General features: G+C 38.6%; 1 non-coding gene across 1 annotated transcript; it reads right to left on the bottom strand.

Moving 5' to 3' along the window:
- Positions 1-3,873: 3,873 nt before the first annotated feature.
- LOC127089116 (small nucleolar RNA R71) lies at positions 3,874-3,980 on the bottom strand. The gene has a single exon (XR_007790892.1). It is a non-coding gene; the product is annotated as a small nucleolar RNA R71 (small nucleolar RNA).
- Positions 3,981-14,043: the final 10,063 nt, after the last annotated feature.

The raw sequence follows: 14,043 nt of genomic DNA, 5'->3' as shown, positions 1-14,043 counted from the left end.
TGGATGAGATGTTGTTGCATATGATGTTAATGATAATTGATATATGGTTTTGTATGATGTTGATGATAATTGAGATGATGTCGTGTATGATGTTGATTATGATTTGGATGTAAGAATGTGATATATTGTTGTGCATGATTGTGTAGATGTTGTAGTATATTCTTCATTATATATCTTTATTATTGAAATGAATTCTCACCCCTTCTGTTTGAATGTTGCCTTTTACATGGGCATCGTGCAGATACTCAAGAGTAGTATTGCTAAAGTAAGTGGAAGGTAGCTCTTGGATTACTTCTTTATTTTGTCGCTTTTACTAGTGGTACCTTGCTCTGATCATGTAACATCGGGTTGGGTTAAACACTAATTTATTCCTTATGTTTGATCATGTTGAAGTCATAAGACTAATTTTGTTGTTGAGAATTCTTAAGATGTTGAGTTGATTGATTAGAACTCTCTTATTTTGTTATTGCAATTGAAGTTGAGACTAGATGTTATTACTTGCTTTATCTTCCATAATTGTGATAATAATTCCGCTGTGATGATACTTTAAAATGGAAGTGAGCATGCAGTGACAAGTTATGAATGTCTTATTTGGTGAATATATAATACCGATCAGATGAGAAGGATGTCTTGTAAACATCCCAGGTATGATTCAGATAAGTAGGATGTTGTGTAAACATCCTTGTTATAAATGTGTGTATTTAAATTTACTATTGAAACCCATGTTACGGAGCAGGTCATGTGTGTTATGAATGTGTGACACCCTACGTGGTTTTATTTTATATTTAATTTATACGATAAATTATGTGCGGGGTTTAGGGTGTTACAACTATCACTGCATATCATGATTATGAAATATGGCAGATGGATGTCAAAACTGCTTTCCTTAATGGGAATCTTCTTGAGGATGTGTACATGACACAGCCTGAAGGATTTGACATACCAGAAGAAGTCCAAAAGATATGTAAGTTACAAAGATCAATCTATGGATTGAAGCAAGCTTCCAGAAGCTGGAATCTTTGTTTTGATGAATCAGTAAAATAATATGGATTCATCAAGAACAAAGATGAGCCTTGTGTCTACAAGAAGGTTAGTGGGAGCATGATCGTTTTCCTAGTATTATATGTAGATGACATATTACTCATTGGAAACGATGTCTCTACCCTGCAACAAGTAAAGTATTGGTTGGGGAAATGCTTTTCTATGAAGGACCTAGGTGAAGCATCCTATATATTAGGAATCAGGATCTATAGAGATAGATCACAAAAACTGCTTGGCCTATGTCATAGTACATACATAGACAAAGTGCTGAGACACTTTAATATGCATGATTCCAAGAAAGGATTCATACCTATGCAACATGGCTTATGTCTATCAAAAACACAATACCCTTCAACTAAGGAAGAAAGGGATCGCATGAATTAGATTCCATATGCATCTGCAATAGGATCTATCATGTATGCCATGTTATGTACTTGACCAAATGTCTCGTATGCTTTAAGTGCAACGAGTAGGTACCAATCTGATCCCGGTGATGCTCTGATGACACTGAAATTCACCGTATTTTCGACTCCGATTTCGCATGCATTTTAGTTGTTTTATTATTATTTTGTTATGTCATTACTATGTTTTTCTTTGTTTTCAGGTTTTCAGTCTAATCGGAGCCCCAATCGAGAAAAGGAGTGAAAATGAGCTAAAAAGACTAAAATTCAGCATTTTGCACTTGTGGCTGGCGCTATGGGTCCAGCCATGACGTGTCATAGCTCAACTTCCCTCAACTGCCACATCTCCCACTATCTCCACTTGGGCGCCACAATTTACCCTTGTGGCGGGCGCCATGGTGGTGTGGCGGGCGCCACAAGAAGAAAGTTTTTCCCTCCCAATTTCAAACTAAAGGGCATCCTTGTCATTTCCATTATTTTCCTTGCCTATAAATAGAGACTCGATTTCATTTGTTTCATCATCCAGACTTAGAGCAAACTTAGTTTCACTTAGGCATATTTTCAGTATTTTAAAAGTGGTAATCGCTTCACATCGAGGTGTTGCCACAATTGCGTAATCGAGTCTGTGATCGAGTTTGTAATCGAGTTTGTAATCGAGTTTGGAGCACTTTGGAAGGAAGTTAATCCTGCCGCCATTTTCATTTCCGTTTCGCATTTTATTCAACCCTCCGATTGGAGCAGGTTTTTATTACTATGCCTTTATCTACTTTACTTTCCCGCACTGTCTTTACTTTATTTATTTCCCACATTGTCTTTACTTTATATATTTCCCGCACTGTCTTTACTTTTATTTATTTCCCGCACTCGCACTACTTTTATTTATTTCCCGCACTCGTACTACTTTTATTTATTTCTCGCACTCGCACTACTTTCATTTATTTCTCGCACTCGCACTACTTTCATTTATTTCTCGCACTCGCACTACTTTCATTTATTTCTAGCACTCGCACTACTTTCATTTATTTCTCGCACTCGCACTACTTTTATTTACTTTCCGCACTCGCACTACTTTTATTTAAGTTAAAATGCACCTTTACTTTACCATGTCTAGCTAAAGCTATAAAGGTTAGAATGTAAGGACCGTAATTGAACCGATAATCCGTACAATTGTTCGTAGAAACACTTAAGGGCTATTTTGACTTTCAACTTAAGTTTTCCCGCACTTAATTTCTGTTGGGTAAGATCGAAAGCCGTCCAACGTCCTTTTAAACTTAGTTGTTTTTAACTATTTCAAATACAGCGAAAGCGCTTTGTTTAGTTCATTAGGAGATTTTAACTTAAGAAGAAAAGTGATTTTAAAACTGTTTTCGGACGCGTTTATAAGTTTAGAGTCTGGTTCGTGAGAACCTCTTTTGGCTAAGAAATCCAGGTCAAAATACTTTTCAACTTAGTCAAGATACTATATTTCTTAAAGAGAGGTTTACTACTCTAACGCAATGCGCGCCTTTTTATAAGTGACAATAAGAGGGTTTGATTAGGGAGTACAACTCGGTTCTAAATACGCAAAAGCGACAGTTCCTGTTAAATTGGTTCTTTTCAAAGTCGGAAACACTGCCCATAAGTAGTTCTATTAGCAAGCACTTGGATTATTAATTGATTATGTGAATTACATTCGAGCCTATCTTTATTAATTGAATTCTATTTAATACTTTATTTTTCATTGTACACTCAAAAAACCCCTATTTCGATTACCTTAGACAAATACCATAACAATAGATAACGATAGATTGACACTTGATCTCTGTGGATTCGACAATCTTTTATATTACTCTGACGCGTTCGTATACTTGCGAAAAGCACGCATCAAGTTTTTGGCGCCGTTGCCGGGGACCAATTTCGTCAAATTTCGTACCCTGTTGTTATATCGTTTAGATTTAGGTTATTACCCGCCGGTCAATGCGAAGAACTCGCAGCATCAGAAACTTAGTATACCCCCTGGAGGAACCTGAACGTTACGCTCGCGCACGTTTATTCTTCCATAGAATCAGGAAAGCTATGGCCGAAGATCAAAACCAAAGACCTCTTAAAGATTTCGCCCAACCATCGAACGAAGAACCTAGTTCTAGTATAGTAAACTCAACCATCCCAGCTAATAATTTCAAACTTAAACCCTCCCTGTTGCAACTAGTGCAACAGAGACAATTCGCAGGTCTCGCTACTGAGAACCCAAACCAACATTTAAAAATATTTCTCCAATTAGCAGACACTTTTAAAACCAATGGAGCTTCTCCTGAGGCAATCCGTTTAAGATTATTCCCTTTCTCCCTCAGGGATAAAGCCCTATCATGGTTAGATTCCCTTCCACCTTACAACTTGGGATAACCTTAGAAGAGTATTCCTTGCTAGATACTTTCCCCCAAGTAAGACCGCCGTTCTTCAAAACCACATAACTAGATTTACCCAGAACCAAGGAGAATCGTTGTTCGAAGCTTGGGAGAGATATAAAGAGCTGTTAAGAGCATGCCCACATCATGGTCTAGAAAATTGGTTAATCATTCAGACCTTCTATAATGGACTTCACTATAACACTAAGATGACCATCGACGCTGCCGCAGGCAGTGCGCTGATGAACAAACCTTATCCTGAAGCTAGTGCCCTCATCGAGGATATGGCTCAAAACCATCAATCATGGGGAGTCGAACGAGCGACAATTGACAAGAAGGAAGCCCAAGGAGGAGTACATGAACTAAGATCTATAGACATGAGGCAAGCAAAAATGGACGCATTAGCCCTCAAGGTCGAGCATATGTGTATAAACCCGAATATTGCAGCCGCAGTTTCGTCGGATTGTGAGATATGTGGAACCAAAGGACACCAATCTACAGAATGCAGTCTATTAAAAGAAACCCACTATGAACAAGTGAACTACACCCAAGGGAACCCATATTCAAATACCTATAACCCTGGATGGAGGAATCACCCAAACTTCTCCTATAAGAACAATAACCCTATCCAAAATAATGCACCTCCGAGACAACCAGGTTACCAAGCCCCAAGACCAAATCAACCTATGCAACCTGTGCCACCAAAGCCGAGCCTTGAGAAAATTATGGAAAATTTTATCACTGCTCAAACCCAACAAAACAAAGAGGTCATGAACCAAAATATTCACGCTAATGAACTGATTACCCAGTTAGGAACCAAGGTTGACCATATAGTTACTCACACTAAGATGCTTAAAACCCAGATCTCTCAGGTAGCTTTAAACCAAGCCCCCCAGACCACACCTGGAGGACAGTTCCCTGGACAACCTCAACAGAATCCGAGAGGGCAAGCCAATGCCATTACCCTACGAAGTGGGAACGCTTATGATGAGCCACCAAACCCAAGATTGAGTGAACCCAAAACTTCTAAGGAATATACCGAACCCATGGACAAAGCAAAGGAACCAGAGGAATCTGAAAACCAGGAAGGTCAAGAAAAAGGAGAAGAACCTAAAGATAAAACTTATGTAGCACCCCCGCCATAAAAACCACCGATACCATATCCGTAAAGACTCAAACAAACCCAGATCAATAACCGATATCAGAAACTCATCAAGGTTATAGAAAAACTTCATGTAGAAATCCCTTTCACAGAAGCCATCACCCAAATACCTTCTTATGCAAAGTTTCTCAAAGACATCCTTACCAACAAACGTAGACTCGACGATCCGAAACCCTTGGAATGCAATTCTATTTCCGAGAATAAATTAGCCAAAAAGGATAAAGATCCTGGAAATTTCTCCATTCCTTGTCTTTTGGGAAGTCATGTCATCGAAAAATCTTTTCTAGACTTAGGAGCTAGTGTGAGCTTAATGCCTTTAGCAGTTTGTGAGAGGTTAAACTTAGGAGAATTACAGCCTACTAAGATGTCATTTCAGTTAGCCGATAGATCTGTTAAGTATCCGATAGGCATTTTAGAAGATGTCCCTGTTAGGATAGGTCAGTTATTTATCCCTACTGATTTTGTTGTGATGGACATCAAAGAGGACAATGATATACCAATCCTTTTAGGTAGACCATTCTTATCAACTGCAGGAGCCATAATAGATGTCAAGAGAGGAAAGTTAACCTTTGAGGTAGGTGACGAGAAGATAAAATTTATACTTTCAAAATTTCTTATGGCACCTGTGATGGGAGACACATGTTATGCCTTAGATATCATTGATGAGTGCGTTAGGGAATTAGAACAAGAAGAAATCATAAAAACAATTAAGTTGCCATCAACTCTCATATTGGAAGATGATGACTTTAGGAAACCCTACATCGATGATAACCTTTACGAATGTTTATCCCTTACCCCAGATCCTATGCCATGCCCTAAGAAACCAACCTTAGAACTTAAGGAACTGCCTAAGAACCTGAGATATGAGTTCCTCGATGAAGAGATGAACCGTCCAGTTATAGTCAGTGCTACCTTGAGCCAAGAGGAAACATACCAACTTTTAGACGTTTTACAAAGATATCCCTCAGCCTTAGGATATAATATCTCTGACCTGAAAGGTATAAGCCCATCCGTATGCATACATCGGATTTCGCTCGAAGAAGATTCAAAACCTTCCAGAGAACATCAGAGAAGAATAAACCCTATAATGAGTGATGTTGTTAAAAAAGAAGTTCTTAAGTTACTTGAGGCAGGTATAATATACCAGATCTCGGATAGTAAGTGGGTGAGCCCTGTGCATGTAGGACCTAAAAAGGGAGGCATCACAATTGTACAAAACGATAAAGGCGAACATGTAGCAAAACGGATGGAAGGAGGATGGCGGATGTGTATAGAATACAAAAAATTAAATAAAGCAACCAGGAAGGATTATTTCCCTTTACCATTTATAGACCAGATGTTGGAGCGTCTAGCCAGACACTCTTACTTCTTCTATCTAGATGGATACTCAGGATTCTTCCAAATACCTATCCACCCCGAAGATCAAGAAAAAACTACCTTTACATGCCCTTATGGAACTTTTGCCTACAAACGAATGCCATTCGGCCTCTGTAACGCCCCAACTACCTTCCAACGCTGCATGATGTCAATCTTTGCAGATTACCTAGATGGTATCATGGAAGTATTTATGGATGATTTCTCGGTCTGCGGATTTGATTTCCACAATTGTCTTGCTAACCTTGAAAAAATCCTGGAGAGATGCGTGGAGGTGAACCTTGTACTAAATTGGGAAAAGTGTCATTTCATGGTGACCGAAGGGATTGTTTTAGGACATATAGTTTACGAAAAAGGTATAAAGGTAGATAGAGCTAAGATAGAAGTTATAGAGAACCTAAAACCACCCAAAACTATCAGAGAAGTCCTAAGTTTCCTTGGACATGCTGGATTCTACCAGCGTTTTATCAAGGACTTCTCCAAAATAACCAAACCTTTAACTGGCCTTTTAATGAAAGATGTTGAATTCATTTTCGATAGAAAATGTAATGAAGCATTTAATCTTTTAAAGCAAGCGTTAATATCTGCACCTATTATGAAACCCCCTGATTGGTCAAAACCTTTTGAGATAATGTGCGACGCTAGTGATTATGCCGTTGGAGCCGTTCTAGGACAAAGGAAAGATAAAAAATTACATGTGATTTATTATGCCAATAGAACCCTAGACGCTGCCCAACTTAACTACGCAACAACTGAAAAGGAATTACTCGCTGTAGTTTTTGCTATAGACAAATTTAGATCTTATCTAGTAGGAGCCAAAATTATAGTTTACACCGATCATGCTGCCATTCGTTACCTATTAAGTAAAAAAGATGTCAAGCCCAGCTTACTCCGATGAATTCTGTTACTACAAGAGTTTGATTTAGATATCAGAGATAAAAAAGGCACTGAAAATGTAGTAGCTGATCACCTTTCTAGGCTAGAACATCTAAAACCAGACTTAGTACCCATAAATGATGATTTTGCCTATGATAGACTGATAGCTAGACTAGAAACCATTGAAGATAATAGCCTAGGCCCTCATGAGCACTTCCAAAAATCCCTAGCAGTAAGTAACGTACCATGGTATGCAGACTTTGTTAATTACCTAGCTGTTGATATCGTACCCCCTGATCTTGACTACCACCGTAAGAAGAAGTTCTTCAACGATGTGAGAAACTTTTATTGGGACGAACCGCTCCTTTTCAAAAGGGGTAAAGATGGCATTTTTCGCCATTGTGTTCCTGATGAGGAGGGACACGACACCGATGAAGAATATAATCGGAGAGAACAATCTCCCGTACCTCATGTGTCCCCCCATCACCCTTCACCATCACACACCGCACCATCTTCTTCTTTTGTAGGTTTTGCTCCTGACTTCTATATTACAGAGGAGATGTGGCGCGACCACATGGCTAGAGAGCAGAGGCGTGATGACCTACTCTCTACCATTCAGCAACAACTGGCGGATAACATGAGCTTCATGCAAGAATCGCAGCGGAGGACAGATAGATCCTATGAGACTGTTGTACAGTCCCTACTTACAATCACAAACGAGCAATCCCGTCAGCAGCACTACCACCGTCAACATTCTGCACTGATAGAGGCCACTCAGGGTTCCATTTTAAGTAACCTTCGAGAGGTGAGGACTGCTCAGGATGCCTTACAGGCCGGGATGGATCAGAGAGACCGTCGTCGCAGCCGAACCCGTCGTCCACCTCAGGATGGCGAAGGTACCAGTGGTCAGCAGTAGGATGTCAGGTTACTCTCCCTCCTTAGAATATTTCGAAACATTGGGGACAATGTTCGATTTAAGTGTGGGAGGAGATTTTATCGCTTTCTATTTTTCTTTGCTGTTTTTAGTTAGACTGTTTATTTTTATTGCTTTTTAGTTGTTCACTTTGCTTCATTTTGCTTTTAGTTTGAGTGTTTTAGATAATGCATGAGTCTGACGAGTCACCAGTATAGTGTATCTTTAGTACAGTCTAATCTCCCCATTCCTTTAGCCCTAACAATTTTTTTTTGCAAAAGAAAACGGTGTTATTCTGAAAGTTTTTGGGTTTTAAGACGGGTTTGAGTAAGGATGTGGTGACTTGGGAGAACTTTTTGAAACATCAGTATTATTTTAGCACCATAGACTTCTTGAATATAGGAATCACTCCCGAAACCCCATATACCATTGCCTTAATCATCATTTTAGTATAAGTCCTCAGTAGTTTATTCCTGCAGTCAGCTCCGACCTACGCATCCTCTACGTAGGGGATCGATGAACATAAGTGAATGATCCAGTGAAATAAATAAAAGAAAGCAAAAAGGAAACTCTAGTATAGGTGACCCTCACAAAGTCATTTAAACCAAAAAGTTGTAGAAAATTTCTACAAAAGAAAAAGAAAATGAAAAACTCACCCGTTGTTAGTTGGTTCAGAGGTATCTGGCGCTGAACTCGGTAGGGCGGACTACGATCCGATCCCCCACAACTGCAGTTGGGTCAAATAAAAGGGTTTACACAAATTTATGTGTCAGGAACCCCATGTTTGGATCATAATCACTAACAGGTCACTCTGCTATGAAGCATGTACGGATAACGGCCTTAATGTGATTGCGCCTGAATGAAAAAGACACAAAAAGAGATGAAGAGGCAGGCCTAAGTATTGTGGGATAATATGGATTGGTTAATATAGGAATGGAGTTTGTGTCCGTATCTGCGGATAAGTGTCATCATGATACCCTTAGTTCACTCAGTTAGTACCTATCACTGCATCCCGACTTGAACTTAGAAGCCTTTCTAGCCCGAATCACTCGTTGACACCAGTTTTTCTTCTATGAGCTTTTTAGTGTTTTGCTTGAGGACAAGCAAGGGTTTAAGTGTGGGAAAATTTGATGACACTGAAATTCACCGTATTTTTGACTCCGATTTCGCATGCATTTTAGTTTTTTTTTTTTTTTTATTTTGTTATGTTATTACTATGTTTTTTTTTTGTTTTCAGGTTTTCAGTCTAATCGGAGCCCCGGTCGAGAAAAGGAGTGAAAATGAGCTAAAAAGACTAAAATTCAGCATTTTGCACTTGTGGCTCAACTGTGGCAGGCGCCATGGGTCCAGCCATGACGTGTCATAGCTCAACTTCCCTCAACTGCCACATCTCCCACTATCTCCACTTGGGCGCCATAATTTACCCTTATGGCGGGCGCCATAGTGGTGTGGCGGGCGCCACAAGAAGAAAGTTTATCCCTCCCAATTTCAAACTGAAGGGCATCCTTGTCATTTCCATTATTTTCCTTGCCTATAAATAGAGACTCGATTTCATTTGTTTCATCATCCAAACTTAGAGCAAACTTAGTTTCACTTAGGCATATATTCAGTATTTTAAAAGTGGTAATTGCTTCACATCGAGGTGTTGCCACAATTGCGTAATCGAGTATGTGATCGAGTCTGTAATCATGTTTGTAATCGAGTTTGGAGCACTTTGGAAGGAAGTTAATCCTGCCGCCATTTTCATTTCCGTTTCGCATTTTATTCAACCCTCCGATTGGAGCAGGTTTTTATTACTTTGCCTTTATCTACTTTACTTTCCCGCACTGTCTTTACTTTATTTATTTCCCGCACTGTCTTTACTTTATTTATTTCCTGCACTCGCACTACTTTTATTTATTTCCCGCACTCACACTACTTTCATTTATTTCTCGCATTCGCACTACTTTCATTTATTTCTCGCACTCGCACTACTTTCATTTATTTCTCGCACTCGCACTACTTTTATTTACTTTCCGCACTCGCACTACTTTTATTTAAGTTAAAATTCACCTTTACTTTACCATGTGTAGCTAAACCTATAAAGGTTAGAATGTAAGGACCGTAATTGAACCGATAATCCGTACAATTGTTCGTAGAAACACTTAATGGCTATTTTGACTTTCAACTTATGTTTTCCCGCACTTAATTTCCATTGGGTAAGATCGAAAGCCGTCCAACGTCCTTTTAAACTTAGTTGCTTTTAACTTTTTCAAATACAGTGAAAGCGCTTTGTTTAGTTCATTAGGAGTTTTTAACTTAAGAAGAAAAGTGATTTTAAAACTATTTTCGGACGCGTTTATAAGTTTAGAGTCTGGTTCATGAGAACCTCTTTTGGTTAAGAAATCCAGGTCAAAATACTTTTCAACTTAGTCAAGATACTATATTTCTTAAAAATAGGTTTACTATTCTAACGTAATGCGCCCCTTTTTATAAGTGACAATAAGAGGGTTTGATTAGGGAGTACAACTCGGTTCTGAATACGCAAAAGCGACAGTTCCTGTTAAATTGGTTCTTTTCAAAGTAGGAAACACTGCCCATAAGTAGTTCTATTAGCACGTGCTTGGATTATTAATTGATTATGTGAATTACATTCGAGCCTGTATTTATTAATTGGATTCTATTTAATACTTTATTTTTCATTGTACACTCAAAAAACCCTATTTTGATTACCTTAGATAAACACCATAACAATAGATAACGATAGATTGACACTTGGTCTCTGTGGATTCGACAATCTTTTATATTACTTTGACGCATTCGTATACTTGCGAAAAGCACGCATCTTGCTCATTGGGTAGCTGTCAAGAATATCCTTAAGTATTTGAGAAGGACTAAGGACTCATTCTTGATATATGGAGGTCAGGAAGAGCTTGTTGTAATTGGATACACCGATGCTAGCTTCCAGACAGATAAGGATGACTTTAGATCGCAATCTGGTTATGTGTTTTGCTTAAATGGTGGCGCTGTGAGCTGGAAAATTTCAAAGCAAGATACAGTTGTTGATTCTAAAACCGAGGTCGAGTATATTGCTGTCTCAAGTGCAACAAAGGAAGTTGTTTGGATCAAAAAGTTCATTAGTGAACTTGGCATAGTTCCTAGTATTGTAGATCCCATTGGTCTCTATTATGATAACAATGGTGCTATCGCACAAGCTAAGGAGCCTAGATCCACCAATGATCCAAACACATACTTAGGCGTTCTCACCTCATTCCAGAGATAATAGACAGAGGATATGTGAAAATGTGCAGAGTACCTACACTTGACAATATTGCTGACCCACTGACGAAGCCTCTTGCGCAACAGAAGCATGATGGCCATACTAGATCTATGGGTATTAGGGGTATGCCTGATTGGCTCTAGTGCAAGTGGGAGATTGTTGGTGTAAGCCCTAGAGGCCAATACTTTCGGTACTTATATCGAATTATTTATTAATAATAAAAGACTTTTTCTTTATTATGTTTGTTTAATAAAGTCCCTAGAATAGTTAGTCTGTTTAATGTATCAAGTGTGACTTAATCATGAGATCCCATTAAGCATAGGGACAATATTCTTAAAGTATTCGTAGTCGAGCTTTGTTGTAAAATGGGATAACATTAAAGCATTAAGACTATTATATATATAGACTGATGATCACATCTCATGGATCATGGATAAGGAGTTATCAAGTCTTAAACATAGGTATGAATATTAAGAGTAATATTTATACTGGATTGACCCGTAATGAGAATACTATATAGAATGTTATGCAAAGTGTCATAAGTTATTCTCATGGTGACAGTGGTGTATACCACCCTTCGACCTGAAACCACTATGGACCCTAAATGTAGAGTCGAGTGCCTTATTTTTTTATCAAACGTTGTTCGTAACTGGATGATCATAAAAATAGTTGATGGGTACTCCACGAAGCATGATGAGGGACATGAGTGACCAAGATGGAATTTGCCCATCCTGCGTAACAGGATAAATGTCTACGGGCCCAATATTGAATTGGACAAGGATAACACGGTCTATGCCTTGTGTTCAATATAGACATAAGGGCAAAAGGGTAATTATACACATAAGTATTATCACAAAAGGATTTGTCAGATCACGTGACATTTTCGTGTCTTGGGTAGCAGTGACGTGTTGCTAGATACCACTCATTGTTTATTATGTTAAATACGTGATTTAATATAATTGCTAATGTCACGAAAACCTACAGGGTCACACACAAAAGGACGAATTGATTAGAGATAGAGTAACTAAGGAACACCGTAAGGTACGATGCACTTAAGTGAATTGTAGAACATCGTAAGGTACAGTGTACTTAAGTAGAATACGAAATATGGTAAGGTACCACACACTTAAGTGATTTTGGCATATCATAAGATATGGGCCACATACACTTAAGTGGGATTTTTAGCTTGCAACCCACACAAGTGGTTCTATAAATAGAACCCTTGTGTAGAAGCATTTGTGTAGTTGCAATTTCGTTTCTCTCTCTCTCTCTCTCACACACACTCAAAGCCTTCATTCGTAGCAGCTAGCACTAAGATTGAAGGAATCCGTTCGTGTGGACTGAGTAGAGGCGTTGTCACCATTAAATGTTCGTGATCGCTCCGTAGATCTGCATCAAAGGTTTCAATCGCCACAAGAGGTAACGATTCTATCACTGATCATGCCCATTCGTAAGGATCACTAAAGGATTTTTTTTTAATTCCGCTGCGTTTTGGATCACTCTTCTCCTTCAATTATACCCTTAGTACATACATTGTGGGATGGTTCTTACCCTTGGCTCCATTCTCATGACTCCAAAGCTATGGACCTTGTTTGTGTGCCTTGTGTGATCTTGTTTATGGTTGTTGCATCATGCATTCATGAGCATTTTTCTCAGTTTTTAAGGAACTTAGAGATTCTCTTTGCAAACATCACATATATTTTGGCCATGGACATTGGGAGAAAGAATACTCGGAAGTACAAATTCAGATGTCCTGATCTTAAAGAATTAAGAAAGTTAACATCTTTTGTGGATGATCCTAAGGATTACAGAGACTGTTTTGGAAGACTTTTTTCTGTTATGTCTACTGATGTTGAAGATGGTCTTCTTTGTACTCCGTTTCAGTTCTACAATCCCATCTACCAGTGCTTCACTTTCCGTGATTATCAGTTGTTACCCACCATGGAGGAGTATGCTTATCTTTTGGGTATACCAGTTTTTGATAGGGTTCCTTTTTGTCGTTTGGAATGGATTCTAGAGTCTCAAGTTATTACAGAAGCTATTCACTTGAAGAAATCTGAAGTCGATGCTAATATCACTGTCAAAGAAGGTATCAGAGGGTTGACTTCAAAATTTATGATCGAGAGAGCTTTTTCTTTTGCTAATGCTAATAGCACGGTGGCCTTTGAAGCTATTATTGGCTTACTCATCTATGGTTTGGTCTTGTTTCCTAACATTGACAATTTTGTTGATGTTAATTCCATTAGGATCTTTTTGGTTAGGAATCATGTTCCAAATTTGCTTGGTGACACCTATTTCTCCATTCATCATATGACTTCTAAGGGAAACATAGCTATTGTCTGTTGTGCACCTTTGTTGTACAAGTGGTCTATTTCGCACTTTCTGCACTCTCCTATCTTTAAAGAAAACAAGGGTTGTTTAAGGTGGTCTCAAAGACTTATTTCTCTCATTAATGATGACATCACTTGGTATTCTTTTGTTTACGACAACGTCAAGATTATTGATATTTGTGGGGAATTCTCTAATGTGCCTCTTCTTGGTACACTAGGAGGAATCGACTATAATCCGACTTTGGTAAGACGTCAATTTGGGTTCGCTATGAAGGACAAACCTAATAACATTTTGTTAGAAGG

This window comes from Lathyrus oleraceus, chromosome 5 (genome assembly GCF_024323335.1).
Source record: "Lathyrus oleraceus cultivar Zhongwan6 chromosome 5, CAAS_Psat_ZW6_1.0, whole genome shotgun sequence".
NCBI classification, from domain to species: Eukaryota; Viridiplantae; Streptophyta; class Magnoliopsida; order Fabales; family Fabaceae; genus Lathyrus; species Lathyrus oleraceus.
Note: the sequence above shows the minus strand (reverse complement) of the source record. Positions and strands in the feature narration are given on the sequence as shown.